Source organism: Lissotriton vulgaris, chromosome 3_1, assembly GCF_964263255.1.
Source record: "Lissotriton vulgaris chromosome 3_1, aLisVul1.2, whole genome shotgun sequence".
NCBI classification, from domain to species: Eukaryota; Metazoa; Chordata; class Amphibia; order Caudata; family Salamandridae; genus Lissotriton; species Lissotriton vulgaris.
This window is the reverse complement of record NC_141689.1, coordinates 1,818,330,415-1,818,353,037: the sequence shown is the minus strand read 5'-3', so window position 1 is coordinate 1,818,353,037 and position 22,623 is coordinate 1,818,330,415. Positions and strand designations below refer to the sequence as shown.

Sequence of the window (22,623 nt, the reverse complement as noted above, 5' to 3'; positions counted from 1 at the left end):
TAGCTTCCCATTCCAAGAGTGAGTCAATTAGGGATGGATTTGTACCTAGAGACTACACTGCTTATATACTGCACTACTTAAGTGCCTTTTATTAGTCATTTATCTTAGAGTAGTCCTCCTTCACTCATACTGCCAGTGATACATTTAGCTACTGCTCACAGAAACAACAAAAAGAGGGATTTGGCACATTTTGTGAAGACCAACAGTATTATGTAAAGCAGTGAAGAAGAAAACCTCTGCTTGGTTTATTTTTACATCGTCGGTTATTTAAAAGCCAGACGCATAAAACATCTGCACAGTTCAAATAATGCCAGAACTTTATTTAGCTTAGAAAAACATTGGGTGACCTGAGGGTATCACAACGAAGTTAGATCAACACTGTCGTGACCTAAGCGTGGGGCACTAGGACCCCGTGGGTCGAGTAGCTGGGGACAGGTCACCAGACCAGACATCCGGTCATCTGGGGGCGGGGAGAACAGCAGAATATGGGATGACCAAGAGGAGCGAGGACGCCATCCCTGGGGTCTACAGCAACTAGGATAGTAACTGCAACTATGACAATAAAGGAACCTAAGCAACCTACCTGAGTGATGTGTCATGTATGTATAACTCCAGCACGAAGACACTACAACTGGCGTACGAAGGCGGGATAACGGATCGACGCAGATTCCAGCAATTGCCATCTCGACGAGGGAACAAGCGTGGACAAAGGCGGAAAGCAACAGGAGCGACGCAGGAACAATTGCCATCTCGACGAGGGAACAAGCGTGGACAAAGGCGGAAAGCAACAGGAGCGACGCGGGAACACACCACATCTAAGATCTGCAAGAACGCGGTAAGCGCTCGAATTAAGCGCCTGTATTGAGATAGCTAGCGCGAGATCTCGCGAGAGGCGGCCATATTAAAATCAGGCAATTGGGACGAATGAACACCGAGAACTGCATTGGCGGCCATCTTAAGGACAGGAAATGAGATTTTGACCGCGAAATATCGCGATAACAGCGGCGGCCATCTTAAGACAGGAAAGGAAGAGAAAATACATAGAAAAAAGCGGAGCGGACATTTTAAGGCCGAACAAGACTGAAAGGAAGCAAATTAAAAAGGAAAAAGCCAGAAATAAGGCTAAACAGAGGACAGAGGCTGAAAAAGACAAATGGAAATGGGAAACAAAGAAGAAAAATAAGAAAGAAACAAATAGAGTGGAAGAAGTCAGAGACAAGGCCAAACAAAGGAAAGAAAAGTGAAATAACAAGGAAAGAGCAAAGAAGAGAAGACAAAGAAATAAAACAAAGAGACAAAGAAATATTACAAGTGCACACAAGGAAAAAGAAGAGAATAAAAAGAAAAAGGACTAAGAAAGCCCAGAAGAGGCGAAATAAAGTAAAACAAAGGAAGGAAAAGGGACAAAAAGATCACAAAAAGAAAAGAAAGGACATAAAGAAAAAAAAAAGTAGAAAAGAAGAAAGAAGATAAAGAGAAAAGAAGAAAATAAAGAGGAAGAAAGAAGATAAAGAGATAAGAAGAAAATACAGAAAAAAAAAGAAGAAAAGAAGAAAGAAGATAAAGAGATAAGAAGGAAACATAGAGAAAAGAAGAAAGAAGATAAAGAGAAAAGAAGAAAATAAAGAGGAAGAAAGAAGATAAAGAGATAAGAAGAAAATATAGAGAAAAGAGAAAAGAGAAAGGGAGAAAGAAAAGAGGAAAATAGAGATAAAAGAGAAAAGAGGATAAAGAGGAAGGACCAAAAAGAGCAAAAGGACAAAGATAAATGACAGAAAGCACGAAGAGTCAGTGAACAAGCACAAGAAATAGAAAAGAAGAACAAAAAAAGGAAAGGAGAAGAGGACAGTAACATGGGTGAAATGAGACCAAGTAAACAATACCGCAGACAAAAAGACAATCCAAAAACAGAGTCCGTGACCATAGAGGCGGGGCCCCACAAAGCGAGGCTCGTGCTCGACAGCGGCGCCACAAACATCTCAAGAGGATATCAGAAACAAACAAGAGGACTAAGAAAGCTGAAAGGAAGGAAATCACTACTGAGTCAAGAAATCATCGAGCTGGTAGACGGACCGACAGCCTGGGTAACACCAATGGTAGATCACCTAGAGTACTTGGATCCAACACTAGGCACGAAGATCACAGCAGATGCCGGCCCAGTGGGATTAGCGAAAATGGCCCAACACAAAGCAGAAAAGGAATCACCAATAGTGACGGACCACCAAGAACTAAAAATGATTTATGGCAACAGAAAAGCAAATGTACCACCAAGGGCAGAAAGGTGGGAAAGAACGTTGATGGACTACGAATTGAAAATAATCAACAAGCATGAGAGAGAACAAAATGTAGCTGACTACATGTCCAGACATCCACGGCCATACAAAAAAGACGCAAGAAGAAGGGCGGAAGATCACCTAAACCACGTCCTAGAGAACAACGCACCGATATCAGCAACAATGTCAGAACTAGAACAAGAGACAAAAAGAGACACCACCATGCTAGTGATCCAGGAAGTGTCGAGGCAACAAAGATGGAGACACACAAACAACAACAGCCTCACAGATCAAGGAGTCAGCAGAGAAGAACTATCAACGCTCGAGATAATAAGTGAAGAACTGTTAGAAGCAGAGAAAGGCATCTTGATGGAGGAGGCACGAAGAGGAACACCTCACAGACTGAACAAGACGAGAAACAGATCACACTTAGAGGAGCTGAAGACTGAAAAGAAAAAAAAAAAAGAAGAAACATCAACGGAACCCGCAACAAGCATAACGGAGGAGATAGAGGAAAACGGAAGAAAGATGAAGCAAGGCTGAGAAGAACATGCAAGAAACTACAGAGACAATTTGTTTGAAGAGAGACAAAGTGAGCAGGTCTCTCTCTCTCTCTCTCTCTCTCTCTCTCTCTCTCTCTCTCTCTCTCTCTCTCTCTCTCTCTCTCTCTCTCTCTCTCTCTCTCTCTCTCTCTCTCTCTCTCTCTCTCTCTCTCTCTCTCTCTCTTTTCATCTATATCTTCACTTCTGGCAAATGATCACTATCAACGCTGGCTAGCAGTGACTGCAGAAATGTGTCATGAACATTTGTTTGTAACAAAGGGGGAGATGTCGTGACCTAAGCGTGGGGCACTAGGACCCCGTGGGTCGAGTAGCTGGGGACAGGTCACCAGACCAGACATCCGGTCATCTGGGGGCGGGGAGAACAGCAGAATATGGGATGACCAAGAGGAGCGAGGACGCCATCCCTGGGGTCTACAGCAACTAGGATAGTAACTGCAACTATGACAATAAAGGAACCTAAGCAACCTACCTGAGTGATGTGTCATGTATGTATAACTCCAGCACGAAGACACTACAAACACAAAATCTTTTGCCTGAAAGCACAAGTTCTTTATCGTTTAGATAAGTTTAACCTAAAACAGTATTCTTTTGATAGCAGACAAAGATGCAAATGCATGAAGTTCTTCTCCACTGGACTTATTTATGAGGTCTTGAGTAACCCCATGCCCGTGCAATATATCGTTTGGCCAATGTGAGCCGGATCTCGGTGTATCTAGGCCATGTTGTTTTCCCAGTAATTCTCAGGAGAAACCATTTTGTATCCAAAAGCACCTCCGCCAGCATGACCCTGTACATCATCTCTGTTGTTTTAGCCCAGAAATTCTGAATAAGTGGATACGTCCAGAGAACGTGGAAAAAGGTACTTTCACCTCCACCTCCCCTCCTACAGTGCGGAGTTGTGACCCTGCCTATTCTATGCAGTTGCGTCTTAGTAGTAGGACCGGTGTAGTATTTTCAGTTGGAGCAGCCTGAAACAATCGTGTGTGGCTATTTCTCATGGGCTCTGAAGAGCCTCAGCCCAGTCCTCATTGTAGAGATCTCCCACATCCCCCTCCCATGCCCTTCATAATGGACCTAATGGGTCGGCGCAGTTATTGACCAATTTACAATAGAGCTCTGACACCCCTTTACCTGGCAGTATTTCCTTGAGAACTCGGTCCTCCAGGGGGGAGGACTCAGGCAGCTGCTTACCTTCCTGTATGTTGCACCAAAGAGCACGACCCAACTACAAGTATCGAAAATGCTTGAAGTCTGCTGATGCGTATTCTTGGCTTAGGTCTTCAAATCGCGTAATGGCTTGATCCCGCCAGACATCACCCTAGTGTGCAATGCCCAGCAGTTCCCACGTCTTAAATCCCATGAGTCCCCCCACATGGGACAATAAACGACTGTGCCATAGCGGCGTCAAACCTGTGAGTCTCGCGGTCCAGCCCAGGAATCTTGTGGCATCCCTCCAAACCCTGGCCATCGTCCGCGTATGCTACGGTATGTCTCTGTCACTCCTCACCTCGTAAAGGAGAGCCTCGTGTCCCCCACGTCCCATCACCTCTCTCTCTACCCTGTTTGCAGGGTTTGGACGGTCAGCAAAAAACCAACTCATTATTCACGAGGAGTTGTGAAGCCCAGTAATATTTTAAAAGGTCCGGGACCGCCACTTCTCCATCGTAGATCCCTCTTTGCAGTTTGCTCAATGCTATTCTAGGTGCCCCTCCCTGCCATAATTCCCAACGGACCTCCTCATCTATTTTTTAAACACCTCCAGTGGGATTCTATAGTGTATTTTGCATGACATACTAAAGACCGAGGCAGGTTCATAATTTTGTAAAGGGGTGCTCTGCCCATTAGCAGCAAGCTGCCCCAATTCGTCACGTCTCCCCTTAACCTTCCCAACCGGGGTTGGATATTTCTTTTGAGGAATTCCTTGAGGTCTTGTGTAACATATGTCCCCAGGTATTGGAACTACTCTGAGAGACCCTGAGCTGGAAAATCTTGTGGCAGGCGGGTGTTCGCTCCTGAGAGTTGGTAAATTACCAACTTGGACCAATTAATTGTGTAGCCTGAGTGCCCAGAAAGATGAGGAACACCTGCATGATTCGATCTATGGAAAAAGAGTGTAGCATAGAGGAGTACATCATCGGCATAGAGGAGGACGTCATCGGTGTACAGGAAGATTCGCTCTTCTAAGCCCCGGGTGCCGAATCCCTCATATTAAGGGGTCTTGGCGGAACCATGCTGCCAGTGGCTTCAATGCCAAAGCAATAACATTGGGGAGAGAAGGCATCCGTGGTGAGTACCTCTTCACAGTTGAAAGTTACAGCACGTCTATTCATTCACCCTTACTCTGGCCATAGGGGGCAAATAGATTAGTCAATCCAAGCACAAAACCGCGGACCAAAACCCAGCCTCTTTAACACAGCAAAGATGTAGTTCCACTCAATTGGAGTCAAAGGCCATTCTGGCATCGAGGTTCATAAGGACCGTTGGGCCTTCTTTTTGCGACTCAGTCATGTGGAGTACTCCATACAAAGTGTTGAAGGTGAGTCTAGTGCTCCTGTTGGCCATAAAGCCCAACTGGTCAGGATTTACAATCGATTAGATGAACACCAACCCCCCCCCCCCCCCCCAGAGCCTGGTGTCCATGGCCTTCACTTTAGCCGCCATGTTTAAGAGGAATATCTGTCTATAGGACCCACAGTCTTTTGGAGGCTTGCCCTTTTTGCGTATAACAACTATTGTTGCTGTCCTTTGGTCCTCAGGTAGGCAGCCAACTTGATGCACCTTCTGAAGCATCTTGAGCATGGGCTTATTTTCCGTATCTGCCAAGTCTTTGTACAGTTCAACCCTCAAGCCGTTGGGGCCTGGTGCCTTCTCTGACTGTAGCTCCTGCAGCGCTCTGGTCAATTCGTCCTCCATCAAGTCATAGCAGTCTTGGAGGTGTAAAGGCCATTGTTGTAGGAGGCAAAAGCTTCTGCTATGGCTACCTTTGATGTGTGCCGGATGCCTGATTTTTCCAATATTGTCCGTATCCATGAGCATTCCTCATCCCGTCTGTCGAGCTACGCCATAAAGGAAATGCTGTGTCACCAGTGCAAGTTTACGTTCCAAGTTCTCCGCCAAGGCCCACAGGTCCTGTTGGAGCTGCTGCAGTCAGTGGCAATCCTCTGCATCCCCTGTAGCTCGGACCACCTTTTCTTATTCCACTATTTCTTTTCTATGGCTGAGCACCGCAGGCTTGTTTCTTTCTTCTTTCCCCCCTATGAGCGCCTGCGCCTCCTCTCTGGCCACTATCTTAAACGCCTCCCAACGGGTGAGTGCAGACGTGATCGAACACTGGTTTTCTTTGTAGTTGGCACATTCACGCAGTTTGTCCCCCATTTTCCCGTCTCACAGGTATCAAGCATAGAAATGTTCTAAATTCCTTTAGCAGGGTGCAAAGCTGACCTAAACCTAGACGCCTGAGCCTGAAGCGTGATAATGTAGTCTATCCAGGAGAAACGGCTCTACAAGGGTTAAAAATACGTGTAGTGCCTTTGCTGGGGATGAGGCCCCCTCTACAGTCTGCCAGAGCATTTACAAACCGTGGGAGTGGATCACCCCCTACCCCTTAAACTGCTCCATCTGCCCTTTCAGTCTCCGCATCAGTGATTGCTTCATATCTCCTCCCATAACCCAGATCCTGGGTGGCAATGTCAATAACAACTCTCCTAGCCTTGGTGGGACATTCTCCGAGCAGAGGTTCAATGTGGTTCCCTCCCAAGTCCCCAATAAGGTCACAAAGTGGCCATGAGCATCGTGTCACACTCGAGGTGTAATGGGCAGAAATCCTTTATTAAGAATATCCACTCCTCTGGAGCCACTTGTATACACGGCGTGAGCCAGCAGTATATACCCAAACCTGTCTAAGGTCCTATACTGACTACCTCTTAAATGCGTCTCCTGTATCATTATTATTTCGGGGCCATGTCGTTTCAAGTGTTGTATGACCAGAGTTTGTTTTATCTTGCTACCCAGACCTTTTACGTTATCTTGCTACCCAGACCATTTACGTTCCAGGACCAAACAATCAAGTTATGTGTGGCATTGTGCGTCCCTGTCATAGTAACTATCAGGGAGTCAAAAACCCCTATGGCCAGGGCTGGTGGTCTCCTCCCTTTCCATATACCAACCTATTGAGAAACCCCTGCCTTTCCCCTCTATCTTCGCACGCATGATTGTCGTATGAAGCTAAAACTACTGTGAAAAGTAACCCATAGTATGAATCCCTAAAACTGTCCCCTCCCTGCAAACCTGCATTGTGAGTTCCAAACTACCCATTCTACCAATTGCAGAGCACCTGTCGCCTCCGCGATAAACATCAGGTAACTGGGGTAGGCTGTAACTGTCAAGTTGATGACAGTTCGGATAGACTTAATGGTTTTGTTATAACATCTGCAATGCCACAAAAGAGACCAAAAAATACACCAGTACCCTGGTGATCCATCCCAAGTTCTTTGGGTTTCTATCCGCCAACCCCCTCTGCACATCTCCACTGCTCCCCCCACGTTCATCAGTGTTCACACCCTGTTACTCATGACTCCTCAGAGGAATTCCCCTCTAGTATAGCTTATGTGTCCTCCGAGGAGATCTGCGATTTCTGCTGTCCTGCTGGGGGGAGGGAAGCCTGCTGCTCTTTGGGCCGGTTCGATTTGCCATCATCATTTGCTCCTCTGCATGCCACTCTCCAGCCCTCAAGTCGGTTCCACGCTTCCTCAGATATTGCAAAATGGCAAGTTATTCCATCAGCAATTGCTTTTAATTTGGCTGGGAAAAGCATCATGCATTTGATTTCTTTCGGACCGTACTGCCTTCTTAACTTCATTGACGTTTTTGCATTTTCGCTGGACTTTCAGGGTAAAGTCTTTGAAGAAGCAGACCACTGCATTGTCCATGTTTAAATCGCCCAGAGAACAAGCTGTCTGGAGTTTTGTCTCTCTGTCTCTTAGGTTTAGGATATGCACTATTATCGTGCCCGTCGGGCCCCAGGCTTTGAGGTGGAGTGGTCCCAATTCATGATGAGCTCTGTCCACCGAAAAGAAATTGGATAGCCTTTTGGGTTTGAGTTTGAGTACTAGCTTACCCGTCGCGCGTTGCTGCGATCTTAGAAGAAAGGAAATTTAAGGAAACTTGTTATGATAACATTCAATTTACATTGTGTCATTTTTATTGAAACTTATTCATTTTAATATGGAAAACATTTTAAAGTGTTGTTTTAATTCTGTTTATTTATTAGAGTGCTTGTGGATACATGGTATTTTTCGTTTTTCCATCTGGTGCGTACACAAATAAATCAGAAGGTTTTCCAACGCGTGAGCTGGCCACATACAGTTGTCCGTGTGAGAAGCACGGATTCTCCAAAGCTAGTCCAAACACTTGCAGCGATTGTCCTCGTGCTTTGTTGATGGTCATTGCAAAAGTGAGGCGCACCGTAAACGTTCAGTATTGGAAAGATTATGAGGGCCCTAGGGGGCCGGGGGCCGATATTTAACTTTTTTTTTTTTGCCAGAAACCTTCGCAGGAGTGTACTCAACAACTTCCCAAAGTTTCATGGTGATCGGAAGAATGGTGTAGTAATGCATAAAGGACAAACAGACATACTTTCGTTTTTATATATATATAGATAAGGTCCTCCAAGAAAAGGTCCACACTAGGGCCCTCTGCCCCCTCGGGGACACCCACCACTCTTATGTTTTTTTCTCCTGGTCTGTCCCTCCTGGCCTTCCAGCTTTGACACCATGGCGGTGCTCTGCTTGGTCAGGGTCTGCACCTGCACCTACTTTTCCAGGCATTTCATTGTTGAAAGTAGACTGTTGATGTGCTTCGCCGCTGCTGCAACGTTTTCAGATATCTTGTGGAAATCTGCCTGAAACAGATTGACCTCTATGGTGACTATTTCGAGTTTGGACTCAATAGGGGCTATTGAGCCCTGTAAGTCCTGGATTGCAGCCATGATGGAGCACATAGGGGGCTCCCCTCCCTGCCATGTTTCGTCAGCTGCCCCTCTGCCATTCGCCCTGTGTATCCACTTCCACAGAGGACATATTCACTACGTACCTGTCAAGGCTGCTTTTTTGCATGAACCTATGGGGACTGCCCTTAACCATGTTCAAGGCTCTCGCCATCTCTGCCACCAGCACCATCCCTGCGACTTCCGGGGAGGATGAAGATTTCCGGGGGATGTCTTATACTTTGTCAGCACACCGTATCCCTGGTGATCACCCCTCAGGCCGGCAGTGCAAACTCTCTGGGCGAACAGAGAGCGAACCTCGCCCAGCACCAGATAATTCCCAGTTCTATTTTCAAAAGTCATTTGTCATTCTTTGGCAGCAGTACTCATATTCTTGCACTGTTTCCTCATAAGATTGACACAGAGGCAAGCCGGAAGGAGACTGTCATTTAATGAAGCACACATAGCGCTGCCATTCGGGAAACAGCATTTACAACTCCGTCATTACCACGCAATACATTTACCTTGCTTCAATTACCATGCATATGCATTTACCACGCACATTTTTACAACACATACACCTTTACCACGCATGCCTTTACAATTTAAATGTAAGTATTTTGCAGGTAAATAAATACAATCATATATGTATATAGATTTATTAGGGTACATTACTTTTTAGGGTTTAGGGGTGGGTGAGGGTATTTGGTTGGGGGGGCTTGGATATTTTTAGGGTTTGTGAGGGTATTTGGATGGCTGAGGTAATTTTATGGTTTAGTGATATATATATATATATATATATCTATATATATATATATTAATTCATGTTGCCTTCTGCTTAAGGACGCCACTCCACGAGAAATAAGTTTGCAAAACCCTTTATTCCTGAACCGGCTCAGCTTTCCAATAATTAATTAACATCCCTGGCGTATTTCAAAGCACCTTGCTTCTTTTTCAAAGGGAAAACACTAACTGTCAGCCACATATCTGCGCAGCACATTTTCCAGCCTTAAATGCATTTCTTTAGTCAATTAACCTCTCAAGAGGCCTCACATTCTCAGGTGAGTAAATTCACATGAATCCTGGGACTGGAAGTCTTTATGCTGTGCCAAATTCTCCCCCACCAGTGGGGTCCGTGTTTTGCTTGCAGTTACAATTTAAAACAGTGTTAGTTTTTCGATTTAGCACTTATGGATGGTGACGGAGCGTGCATCTATGACCGACTGCCTCTGAGGAAGAGGGAGAATTCCTTCGAAACGCGTCAGGCAAGTCGCGTTATGGCCGTGTGATCGCAACTGCCTCAGCTGACTGCTCATACTCTTGATTAAAGGCTTGCCCCCTTGGTAAATGTTCGAGTGAGGCTCAATCTTCTGGGAAGGCAAGGAGCGAATATATATGTATATGTATATATGTATATATGTATATATGTATATGTATATATATATATATATATATATATATATATATATATATGTATATATATTTATTTATTTATTCCTGGATTCTCCTCGCCCCCCACTTGTCGGCAGAAGTCACAGCACAGCAGCAGGTACGTTTTTCAAAACTTCTTTATTATTCACACACCATGTGCAGGATGCAGCTCACCAAAAAATGGACGGCCTACGCGTTTCGGCTACTCTAGCCTTCCACTGGAGCATAGAGTCCCAGGGATCTAGACCTTAACTTATAGTGCAATGTGAAAGTACCCTCTTCCATGTCTATTAAAAATCTAGACCAGCAACCTTGCTCCTTTTACATGGCTTCATTTGAGCGCCATTGTTGCTCAACATTTCTGTGAAGTACACATTTTATCAAAAAGTCTGGGCTTATGTATAGATTTATACATATGGTGGTTGGTGACTCGGCGATTGGAGCCGTAGATTTATACATATATCTACATATTTACACACATTGCATTCAATTTGAGAACAAGCCATATGTTCCTCATATCGCCATAGTAGACTCCAACATTGTTATTGGACATGATGAGGATTTACCCAACTTTTAAACCAAACGTTTCATATAATTTTCATTTATGTCTTCATCATGTACAGTATTTGTTATTATGAGGGTTAAACTTAGGCCCATTATTCTCAGAAAAGTACCTGAATACATTGCCACAGTTTCTCAAAATTGTCTCCATCAAACATGATCATATTTCCTTCTAGTCCGCAAAACGGTGCAACCTGTATATACACTATTTACAATTCCCAAGGCCAATTCATGACCCCAAGGTATTTACATCAAGGATCCTCAGTAATATCTTAAACTAGAAGTACCTCAGTTGGGTTGAACAATGTTATTACAGGGTCTGAATTATTTCGTTCCGGTAAATTACATTTAATGTTCCATGATCCCTGAATATCTTAAACTTATTTAACCCAACACCAGATCCAAGTGATGTTTTTAGACCAATTTACAATTACAGACTAAGTATATTTATACTCATCTATTTTTGATGTTTACTCATGTCACGATGTCTGCCCATGTGTGCTACATGTCCCTTTACGACTTTTCTTGACTTCTCAAGTTTGACGCCTATTTATAATTATTTACATGAATGGATCCAAAATGTCACTCTCAATTAGTTCTAATATTTTCCCATAGTTTGGAATTTCATAACAGATGTACAAATAGTTCAGCATCTAGATCAGGGGTCTCCAACCGGTCGATCGCGAGCCACCGGTAGCTCGCCGAGACCCTGTGAGTAGCTCGCAGAGTGCTGCTCAATTTAGTAGCCCATTAGTTTTATTTGGGCTATTTAGGCTTATTTCCGTGTCTTTTGACCGCCCTCACCCAACGCAGCTGCTCCAATTAGATTGTACTTAATTAGCTGGGGTGGGGCGGGCCGAAGAGGAGGACATTCCTCTCCTGCAGTCTCGTGACAGGGCGACAGAATCTCGTGAGGACTGTTACGGCTTTACGCCGGCACGCGCCCCCTGCCTTTTCATTACTGGCACCGCACTGTCCATTGTGCGAGTGCGGAGATCAAGCAGGCGTGGCAGGGGGGAGCATTGTGGAGCTGTTTGCAGGCCAAAAGAACTGCCGGGACCCGCGGGTAAAACCTTCCACACCAGATTAGCAGCAGGTAAGCCACAACACTCTTAGTTAGGTCATCCAGGAGGGGACTTTGCAGCTGGTGTTTGCACCCCTCCCCCCCCCCCCCCCACACACACACACACCCTCCTCCCCCTTTGCGCAGGCTGGGCTCGGGCACTATCAGCTCTGAGACCACAGCAACGGCGGGACAGAGCTAGAGGGGGACGGGGGAACCAGAGTGAGACTGGAGCAAAGCAGGTCAGGATCAGGTATAGAGATCCGTAGTCCACTCGGGACATATTCCGAGCCCAAACCCGCACTGAGTTAATGTTAAGGCGGGACAAGCACTCGTTTACACGGCCGAACCGGCAACACAGCGGCATACAAGGCGATGAGAAGAGGAGACTTCACCAGCGCCAATCCAATAACAAGTGTATATCTGGCACAGAGCTTGGCCTTTGCGATTATGAATGATGCTGCACACCTGTTGACTGACTTTGCCAGCATGATGATCAGTGTATTTGCGCTACTATGGATGTCATCACGGCCAGCAACCAAGATCATGACCATGAGCTGGGGAGAGATAGAGGAGCCGGAGAGAGACAGAGAGGGGCCGCTGGAGAGACACAGTGAGGGGCAGGACAGAGAGGGGCAGGAGGAGACAGTGGTGCCAGGGAGAGACCGGGGTGCTGGAAAGCGAGTGAGAGAGAGAGAGGGGACGCTGGACTGAAAGAGACTGCGAGGGGAGCTGGGGAGAGAGAGTTGGGGCGGAGAGAGACAGTGAGGGGCAGACAAGAGAGGGGCTCAAGAGAGACAGTGGAGGTGCAGAGATACCGTGAGAGGCAGGACGGAGAGAGGCCAGGGGGAGAAAGATGGGACAGGAAGAGAGAGGGGGGCTGGGGAGAGACAGTGGGGATGGAGAGACACAGAGGGTTCGACGAGAAGATTGTCGAGATTTCACCGACAGACTGAGGGCATAGACCGGGAGAGGGGAGGGGGGGGGGAGGAAAGAGTGAGGGTGAGACAGAGACAGTGAACAGGGCTCAGGACAGGAGCAAGGGCAGGATAAGGGCAGTGTAGGGTTAGAGAAGGAGCAGGGAGCATGGGCAAGGTGCAGTAACAGAGAGCATGTCCAGGAGCCAGGACAGAGTGCAGGGGTTGGGACAGGGAGCAGTGGCAGAAAGGCAGACATGTTGGGCAGAACAAGGGACAGGGGGGGAGTGCAGCGATAGAGGACAGTGGTGAGCAGGGCAGGGTGCAGGGACCTTAGCTATGGATATGCAGCGAGTAGGGAGTGGGACAGAGGCAGGGTGCTGTGGCACAGAGCCGGACAGGCAGGGGGTACCGGAAGCACGGAGTGAGAGCAGGGGAGGACAGAGAACAGAAATAGGGGACAGGGTGCAGGGGGCGATTGCATGGGCATGGAGCCAGGCAGGGAGAGGGCACCGGAAGCACGTGGTGAGATTGGGCAGGAAATATTATGCTGATCACCTCCCCATTATGAACAGTTAACATCGTAATGGTGGGTTTTATCCTGCATCAGACTGGGCATGGTCATAGTAATGGCCCTACGGACGGATCACATGAACATTCGCACAAGACCACCCCGAGAAGGAGCAGAGCACCAGTATGTGAGTTGCCTTCATTCATGTTGTGGGGGACCTGGTGCAAAGCGTTGGGGTACTGGTGGCTTCTTACGTCATCTACTTAAAGCCAGAGTATAAAATTGTGGATCCCATCTGTTCGTTCCTCATCTTCTCCATCCTGGTCTGGGGGTCACACTATTCTAGCCATACTGAGGGATGTGCTGCTCGTACTGATGGAAGGGACTCAAGGGGCGTAGAGTAGACTTCAGTGCTGTGAAGGAATCTCTGCTGCGCAATTCGAGACTGAAGGCGCTGCACATCCAGCCCATCTGGGCACTAACTGTATCGCAGCCAGTGCCATTGGTGCACATTGCGATCAATGAAGATGCTGATGCCCAGGTATTGCTCAAAGAAGCCAGCACCCAGTTACAGAGCAAATTTAACTTCCACACCACGACAATCCAGATTCCACATTGAGAACTACTTGGAAGATATGAAAGACTGCTCTGAATGTCGAGACCCCTCTGACTGAAGACTCCCTGTTCGCCCTTAGCAAAGAGGCTCGCTTGATGGACCTGTGCAGCACATCTGTCTGTGGGAAAAAGTCAGATAGAGGTGCAGGAGGCCTTTTGACAAAAAAGGTTGTTGTTACACTGATGCTTGCTTTCGGACTCCTGCCTTCACTTCAATATAACATCCAATAGTTTTCACCAACCTCCCCTGCCATGCCCCATTTAAGCTTCGGCCTCTCAAGCTGGTCCATTCTGAGCCTATGCTGACTGAACCAGAGGTGGGCTGGACCACAATGCGCCTTTTCACTGGCCTCTGTGCGCTCTTCAGGGACACAGGCAGCTCTGGCTTCCCAGCTCTGACCTCTCCACAGTGAGGCCTTGACTGTCCCATGGTGTTGTGTGGCCACTCAGGATGTTATGCATGGTTGTTTTGTGGTCTGTTTGTGTGACGATTTTATTGGTTGGTAGTCTGTGCCAATGCTTGTCTGTGGGCTTTTGGCTATTTGTGTGCCGATATTATTGGCTGGTGGGCTGCTTTTTATTGTTAATTTTTCTGATAGTACCAAACCTTGCCTGCTGCCAGCACAAATAGCCAGGTAGTCTTCCATACCTTGAAAAACACCATCCTACAGCATGTCTAAGTTTTACTTATTTTGCAAATGTGGCCCACTTTTTTTAGCTATTTGATTTGCTTGCCCTATATTTAATAACATAACAGGTCTAGTTGCAAACCGCACAATTACCCGAAGGTGTCCTGGGGCAGAATAACAGATGTTTATTGTTACCCAAGTCAATGCTATTTATTATATCGACCTCAAATGGATGAAAGGATGAGTGGACCTGCTGGGATTTAAACCTGTCACCATGAGGTCAAGCACTGGCCCCTGCAGTGGCTGCTTTAGTGCAGTGAGCCACCAGACCCTGCTTATGGGGCTGCTTTTAATTTGGTGCCAGAGCCTCTTTTCTGTCCCATTCTGACAAGCATCAGCCTCCGCTTGCACAGCTTGTGCTTTTGTTGTGTCCCTGTTGTGGCTTGTGCTTTAGCTTTTTGTCTCACTGTGCTGCAGAAGGAAGTGCACATGTAAAAAGGAAAAAAAGTTGTTTATTTCAGTGTTATTGTATTGAAACCACAGTATGGAGCCCATGTGCTCTGAAGAATTAGGCTTAACGGCAATTAAACTGGGCGGGGGAGGTCGCTCGGAAAAATGCGCGAGTTGCTTGGGGTTTAGTAGCTCACGAAGATTTTCACTGACCAGAAGTAGCTCTCACTACACAAAAGGTTGGAGACCCCTGATCTAGATTATGTCCATCTGGGTATTCAGTTCCCATGCCAAGAATCATCCTGGACCCCAGTTTTCACAACTGTAGAGTACGATCACCACCCCTCTCCGATGGTTTGCTCAGTTTGATCCCTGAGTATCTTAGCAGATCTGGATTGCTGTTGTGGCATTTGGCAAAATGTGTGGCCATAGGGTAGCTTGGGTCTCTGTTCTTGATCGCCCTTAGATGTTGTAAAATTCTCAATTTTAATTTGTTGATTGTGCTCCCTATATACAATTTCCCACATGGGCATTGCAGCCTATAGATAACACATTTAGATTCGCCGGTTATATGATCTCTTATTTTCTCAATGTTGCCATTCCGTAATTTGTACTCTTTGACGTTTGTGCCATGCTCACAGGCCTTACATTTGGCACACTTCCAAAATCCCGGGGTTGTCAGCCATGTTGATTTTTTTTGGGGTTGTTCCTTCAGTGTCAGATGGCTTTGGGTTAAGATGTCACGCAATGAGGCAGTTTTCCTATATGTAATGCTTGGATATTGGGTTAGTTGTTGTTTTAAGGTATTATCCAGGAGCAGTATGTTCCAATTTTTCCGTAGAGCTTTTTTCATATCCCTACTCTGATTGTTAAAATCCATGATCAATCGTGTCTCTTCCTCGTCTCTGGTTTGCTCATCACTACCATGATCGTTCCTGCTGCCACCAGGAATCAGAAGATCATTCCTGTTCTTTTGAGCCACCCTGTTTTGTGCGGTGCTAATGACTTCCTCGGGGTAGCCTCTTTCCCAGAAGCGTTGAGCCATCCTCTCAATCTCCTCTCTCATGTCGTTCTCTTCTGAGCAATTTCTCTTTGCCCGCAGCATTTGTCCATACGGGATACTCAATTTTAAGTTAGCTGGGTGTCCACTATTAGCATGGAGTATGCTGTTACATGAAGTTGCTTTTCTGTGAATTTTGGAGCACAGCTTGTTCTCGCTCACGTACATTTCAACATCCAAGAAGATGAGGTTGGTCGAGCTAATTGTGGAAGTGAAATGGAGATTATATTCATTTTCCTCCAACGAGTCAATAAATATTTGTAGTGTTTCCTTTTCTCCATCCCATATGATGAACAAGTCGTCAATGAAACGACACCAGAGTTTGATTTTTGATCCATGCTCCTTCTCTTTGTCCACTACTGCTGTTTCCCATGCTCCCATCAGGAGGTTCGCATATGTAGGCGCAAATGATGTCCCCATTGTGGTCCCCTGTTTCTGGAGGTACAGTTGTCCCAGAAACAGGAATGCGTTATGCGTCAGGCAGTAGGTTAACATATCCAAAAGCATTGCAGAATGTTCCAAATGACTTATGGACCTCATTTCCAGAGTTTTTTTGACAACTTCAACACCATCTTTATGGCGTATTGAGGTGTATAAAGAGGCGACGTCAATGGTCGCCATTAGATAGTTAGTTTTCCATTCAATCTTTGAGATTTTGTTCAAGAAGTCCATTGTATCCCTCAGGTAGGAAGGTAGGACAGTTACATAGGTCATTAAAAAGATGTCTATAAATCTTGACGTTGTTTCCAACAATGACCCTATGGAACTGACAATGGGTCTTCCTGGTGGTTTGCTGAGGCACTTATGTACTTTTGGTAGAAAGTATATTGTAGCAGTAATAGGGCTGTCAGTTTTCAGGTATAAATATTAATTGAAGTCTATGACACCTCTCTCCTTCCAACCTAACAACAGAGAGTGATATTCATCCATCCAGTCCTCAAGTGGATTCACCTCTAGTCGTTCGTAATGTTCCTCATTATCCAATTGCCTATTAGCTTCATCAATGTAGTCTGTCACGTCTTGCACAACCAGATTTCCCCCTTTATCTGATGCTTTTATTATTATGGTGGGGTCATTTCTCAGTTCAGACATTGCTCTGTACTCTTCTGCTGTTAAGTTTTGAGTTTTGTCGTTTTCATTCTTGTGGTTGAGATTTGCCAGCAATCCTTGTTGTCTCTTCTATCATGACCTCATGGAAAAGGTCCACTTTGTTTCCTGGGGGAAGCTGTGGGCAAAATCTTGACTTCCTCTTTAAACCACTCTCACCTCCTACATTGGTAGAAGTTCCTGATTTTTGGCAAAATTCAATATCCTTTTGGACTGTGCTTATATGGTCCTTTTGACTCAAGGAGACTGTGTCCTTTATTGTTGCTAGTGTAACAATCGCTGGTAAATCCTTGTCGGATGGAAGATGTAGTTACCTTTGGTCCCACGTGCTCCGATATTTTCTGGGGCTTTTCTGCGAAGAATTTGTATAAATCAATTCGTGTGTTGGGAACGTCCATATTTTTATTTGGGCAGTAGGAAAGTACTCTGTTTAAAAGTTTCAATTGTGTATCAGACAACTCTTTACTTAAGAGGTTAATCACTATGTTGCTCGATACGGTTTGTTTTTTTGCAGCTACTTTTGCTTTCCTCTGCCTCTTTTTGCTTTGGCTCCTCTTACCGCCCCTTCTTGTTGTGGCTTTGGTAGAGGTTTCTTTTGGAGTATTTCCTGTTCCCTTCCCCACGTATTGATTCTTCCTCTTCCCCTCTGCCGCGTGACCATTTGGGCCAACTGCATCTCCCCACGAAAATCCAAGGGTGTGGTGTTGATTTCTTCATCATTTGAGCTTAATTCTGAGCTGTCCACCACCTCTGTGTGCTCCGGTCCAGTCTTCATATCCATTGCTACATGACTCCTCAAGGTATCGTATTTCCTGGTGAATGTGTATATTCGGCCATTCGTATAGTCCAACCTATCCCTGGTGAATTTGTTGGCCTTGCGTTTCTCTGCCTCCAGTTCATGCTTTGCTACCTTCTTTTCCATGTTTTCAATGGTCTCCTTGTTTTCCTCCGATGAGGGAATGTCTGCGAGTTCTAGAGCTTCGATGATCACTGTTATTTTCTCCAATTTTCTATCCGCGTGGATAATGAGAGTTCTCATTAATTTGAAAGAACATTCATTGTAAAGGCATGAGTGGCTCCGGCATGCATTCCTGTCATTCTAGTATTATCACCATAGCCAATGGAAACGTAAACCAGCCGATCTGGAGCTTGCCCAAACCTCAAACACCCAGAGGCCTGACAAGGACACTCTGCAAGGTCACCCAGCCAATTAGCATCTATGCACTCATTCAGTTAACCTTTCACTTTTATACACCATATTGCTTAATAATGTGTGCATCTGTTAGTCCTTTATACAAATGATATTTATTCAATTCTTTCCGGCTTTCCCACTCAGAGGTAAACCCAGTTGGCCACATAGGACTGAGGTTAAACCGGTCTTCTACTAAAAACATTCATGGGGTCTGTATAGTGCAATATAATCCTGTGTTTACATTTTCGTGCCCTAGAATGAAATCCTTTATTCTTGTGTTTTTAGAATATAGTGTGTTTAAAGCAGCAGTTCTTAACCTGTGGTCTGGGTACATCAGGGGGTCTGTGACGCCTACTCAGAAGATCTGCGACTGCTGACAAAATTAAATAGTATTAACGGATTAGTAAAGTGTATATAAATAAAGAAACAAAATGTAACATTGAGTACTTTTGCAACATTCCGTAAATGTGAAGGGGTTTAAATTGGAGGCCAAGAATTAAGTTTGTGTCTTCAGATTGATTCATGGGAGCAGTGCATATGTATCAAATAGAATTGTGTGTGGACGACGGGTGTCCTCAGTTGAATGTAGAAAAGGCCTAACCCCCCCATTAAAATTAAAATGTTTTCAGATTTGTTATGTGGAATACAATATTATATTATTTTTGTTATTGTTTCATAAATGCTTGTTTTTGTAATTTGTGTATTGTTTAGAGTTTCAAATATTTGAAATTGCTTAAGCTTGGGGTACCTGGCTTTCAGTAATGACTGACATTGGAGACCCCGGGTTCCAATAATGATTCACTGGGATCCCCCGATTACAGTAATGATCAAATGGGGTCCACATAAGTCAAAAGGTTAACTTCTGCTTTACAATATATGTCCTATTTTAATTCTATCCTTACTATGTGTCCCTCTCAGAGGTCTTCTTTATGCCGTACCTTATTTCTCTTTTTTGTAATCACTATTTGTGACTGTGACGGTTGTTAGAAATGGGGTCTCTATTTGGCAGTGGTTGGTATCCTGTCCAAGTACGGCCCCTCATTCTAGTCAGGTTAAGGGAGTCGCACAGCTATGAAAACTAGCCAATATTGATCTGAATCAAACAAAAACCAACTTACACAAGTCAAAATATCTATTTTTTAAAAAGATTATGCAAGTTTAGTCCATAGAAATCAATGGATACATTTGTTTTAGCTCAAAGTACCTTAGATGCATCATAAATCAAAGACAGTGCTGGGCGCTGGGGGGGTGATGTGTCAGAAAAGCAAAGTGATGCGTTGGTTCCTTACTACACAGGGGAGGTGATGCTTTGGTTCCATACTGGCAGAGGAGGTGATGCGTCGGTTCCCTACTGCTAGGCAGGGGAGGTGATGTGTCAGTTCATTACTGACAGGGGAGGTGATGCGTTGGTTCCTTATTGGTAGGGGAGGTGATGCATTGGTTTCCAGAAATGCAACCTCGTTCCTTACTGTGGTGCTGTGTCGACGAAGAATTGACACCCAGAGACAATGCGTCAAAAATCCAGATGCGCTGCGTTGATTACACAGCCACGAGCGAGGCAGGCTCTGAGCCGTTCCTTTGAAGCGATGCATCGATAAAACAGGCGCTGGGATTAGATGCATGGATTTTCTCCTTAAGATCACTAGGTTACACTACCAAGGGCCCGGAAACTAGATTTGGCACCACTTGGCAAGTCAGGATCCTCAGCAGAAGAGCCCAGGCACTGGTAGGTGAAGTCCTTAATGGCCCTGAGACTTATTAACAGCAGGCAAGCATTCACAAGTCCTTGTAGAACTTTGAAAGTAGGATGTAGAAAGCAAAGTCCAGTGCTTTACCTACCAGGACAGAAGCAGCAGGCCAGCACAATAAAGCTACAGGCAGAGTGGCAGTCCCTCCTACAGCATCCAGCTCTTCTTCCTGACCGAATGTCCTAAGTCCAAAAGTGTTCTGATTTTGGGGTGTCAGAGGTCCAATACGTATGCCCCTTTCTGCCTTTGAAGTAGGCAAACTTCAAAGGAAAGTCTGTGTAGTGTACAAGACCCTGCCTTTCCCCAACCTGGCTGCAGACACACTACAGAGGGGTAGAGACTGCTTTATGTGAGGACAGGCACAGCCCTATTCAGATGTCCGTGACAATTCCTTCCACCACTCAAGCTCAGGAAGGGCCATCAGGATATGCGAGGCACTCCTCAGCTCCCTTTGCATGACCGTTTAACGTGAATGCACAAGAGGCTAACTGTCAGCCAACCCAGATGTGTATTCTACAGACAGGCAGAGGCACAGAATGGTTAAGTAAGAAAATGCCCACATAAGTGGCATTTTCAAATGTACAATTCAAAAACCATTAATTTGTTAGTTCAGAGATCCCAAACTCCAAATCTCTATCTGCTCCCAATGGGAAAATTAAAAGATATTTCAAAGCAATCCCCATGTTACCCTATGGGAGAGATGGTCCTTGTAATAGTGAAAAACTAAATTAGCAGTAGTTCACTATAAGGACATGTAAAACACTCCAGTATACCTTTTAAATGCAATGCACCCTGCCCATGTGGCTGCTTTGGGCCTACCTTAGGAGTGACTTGCATGTAGTAAAAGGGAATGTTTGGGTCCGACAAGTGGGTGCACTTCCCAGGTCGAAATGGCAATTTAAAACTGAACTCATAGAAACTGTAGTGGCAGGTCTGAGACATGTTTGCAGGGCAGCTCATGTGGGTGATACAATCAGTGCTTCAATTCGACTAGTAGCATTTGATTTACAGGCCCTAGAAACACCTGGTGCACTTTAATAGGGACTTATTAGTAAATCAGATATGCCAATCGTGGATAAACCAATCACCAATACAATACAGACAGAGAGCTTATGCACTTTAGCACTAGTTAGCAGTCCTAAAGCCACCAAAAAAGGTCAGAAAGACTAGGAAGAAGGGGGCAAAATGTTTGGGGATAACCCTGAAAAAAGGGCCAGGTTCAACAACGTTTTTTACATGGAAGGGAATAACATAAGAAAATTAGAAGGTAAGTAAATTCAGAAACAGTGAACTATTTAACTCCAGTTAATTTGAGAAAGGAGAGACTTGCCTAAAGGGTGTTCAGTCAGTATACCAGCTCAGAGGACAAGTGTGGGTATTATTTCTCTTCAGTGACCTACTGTCAGAATTGCCTGTCAGTGTGGTGCTTGATGGCGGTACCCTCTGCACCCAGTGTGGGTTTGAGTATGCCAGTCATATATCCATAACCAAGCTCCAGCCATGGACTAGTATTTCTTTTCTTGTGTTCTTATTTACAGTATTTTCTTCTGATATCTGTGCTTCTTCTTCAGACCCCAGCCGTGTTCTATTGAATTATTCACTCATAAAATGAATTCGTTAATTATTTCTTAATTAAACTGATCTCATTTTAAATGATTGTAAATATATTTAAAGGCCCACAGTGCGTGTGCATTAACACAAGGGGCTCATCTTGTGCAGTATCTTGGCCGCTCCTCATTGCATGGCAGTGCCGGGGGCGCAGATAGATTTGTAATATGCCAACTATGCTTCAATGAGAGATTCGAAAATAAAAGTGCAGATTTTCGAATTATTGAGAAGGAAATATGTGATATTATCAGCGATACTCGATAGTTCTTGTATGTGCAATAACCCATTGCTAAATTAAGCTTAAGAAAACCACAGAAGAGTAAAGGAACATGTAACTCATGTATTTGTCTAAAAGGAGGATTTTTTTCATGCAGTGCCCGCTATCTGGCATTTACGCTTGAGTGTCTTAGACCTGCTTGACATAAATGCTCCTAAGTCTTTTATGAAGCGTCCTTGGGCACCAGGTTTTGGCGCTACATGCTAAATAACATTTCAAATTCCTAGCATGCTCTGGATACCTCTTCCTGGATGGCGCACCATTAGACCACCAGGTACTTGATGGTTGTGGTCCCCATTAGAGTAGGGAGGGATTATAGAGGGGATAATAGTTTCCTTTAACCGATTTACAAACCTATTTGGTTGTTTAAATTTAGCTTGCACACACACACAGAATAAAAACGCTTTTTAATTAAAAATAAAAAAAACTTTTTGTGTGAGTAAATCTGCTCCCAAGGTCAGCGAGTGGCTCTTTATGGTCTTGAATGCTTTAAACTTTGGCCAGTCACAGAAATCTACATGTTTGTGGCTATTCACACATTTTTTAACACCTGATTTCTAGCTTGGAAATGGCATGAGGGTTACTCCAGTTAAACAGTGTGAATAAATCTCTTTTCGAAACAGGAAACGGTATTG

General features: G+C 45.0%; 1 protein-coding gene and 1 pseudogene across 1 annotated transcript in view; both read left to right on the top strand.

The window, feature by feature from the left end:
- The window catches only part of SLC10A7 (solute carrier family 10 member 7), an 872,524-nt gene that overhangs the window by 393,067 nt on the left and 456,834 nt on the right, over positions 1–22,623 (top strand). The window lies entirely within an intron of this gene.
- Positions 12,250–13,976, top strand: LOC147728491 (proton-coupled zinc antiporter SLC30A2 pseudogene; annotated as a pseudogene).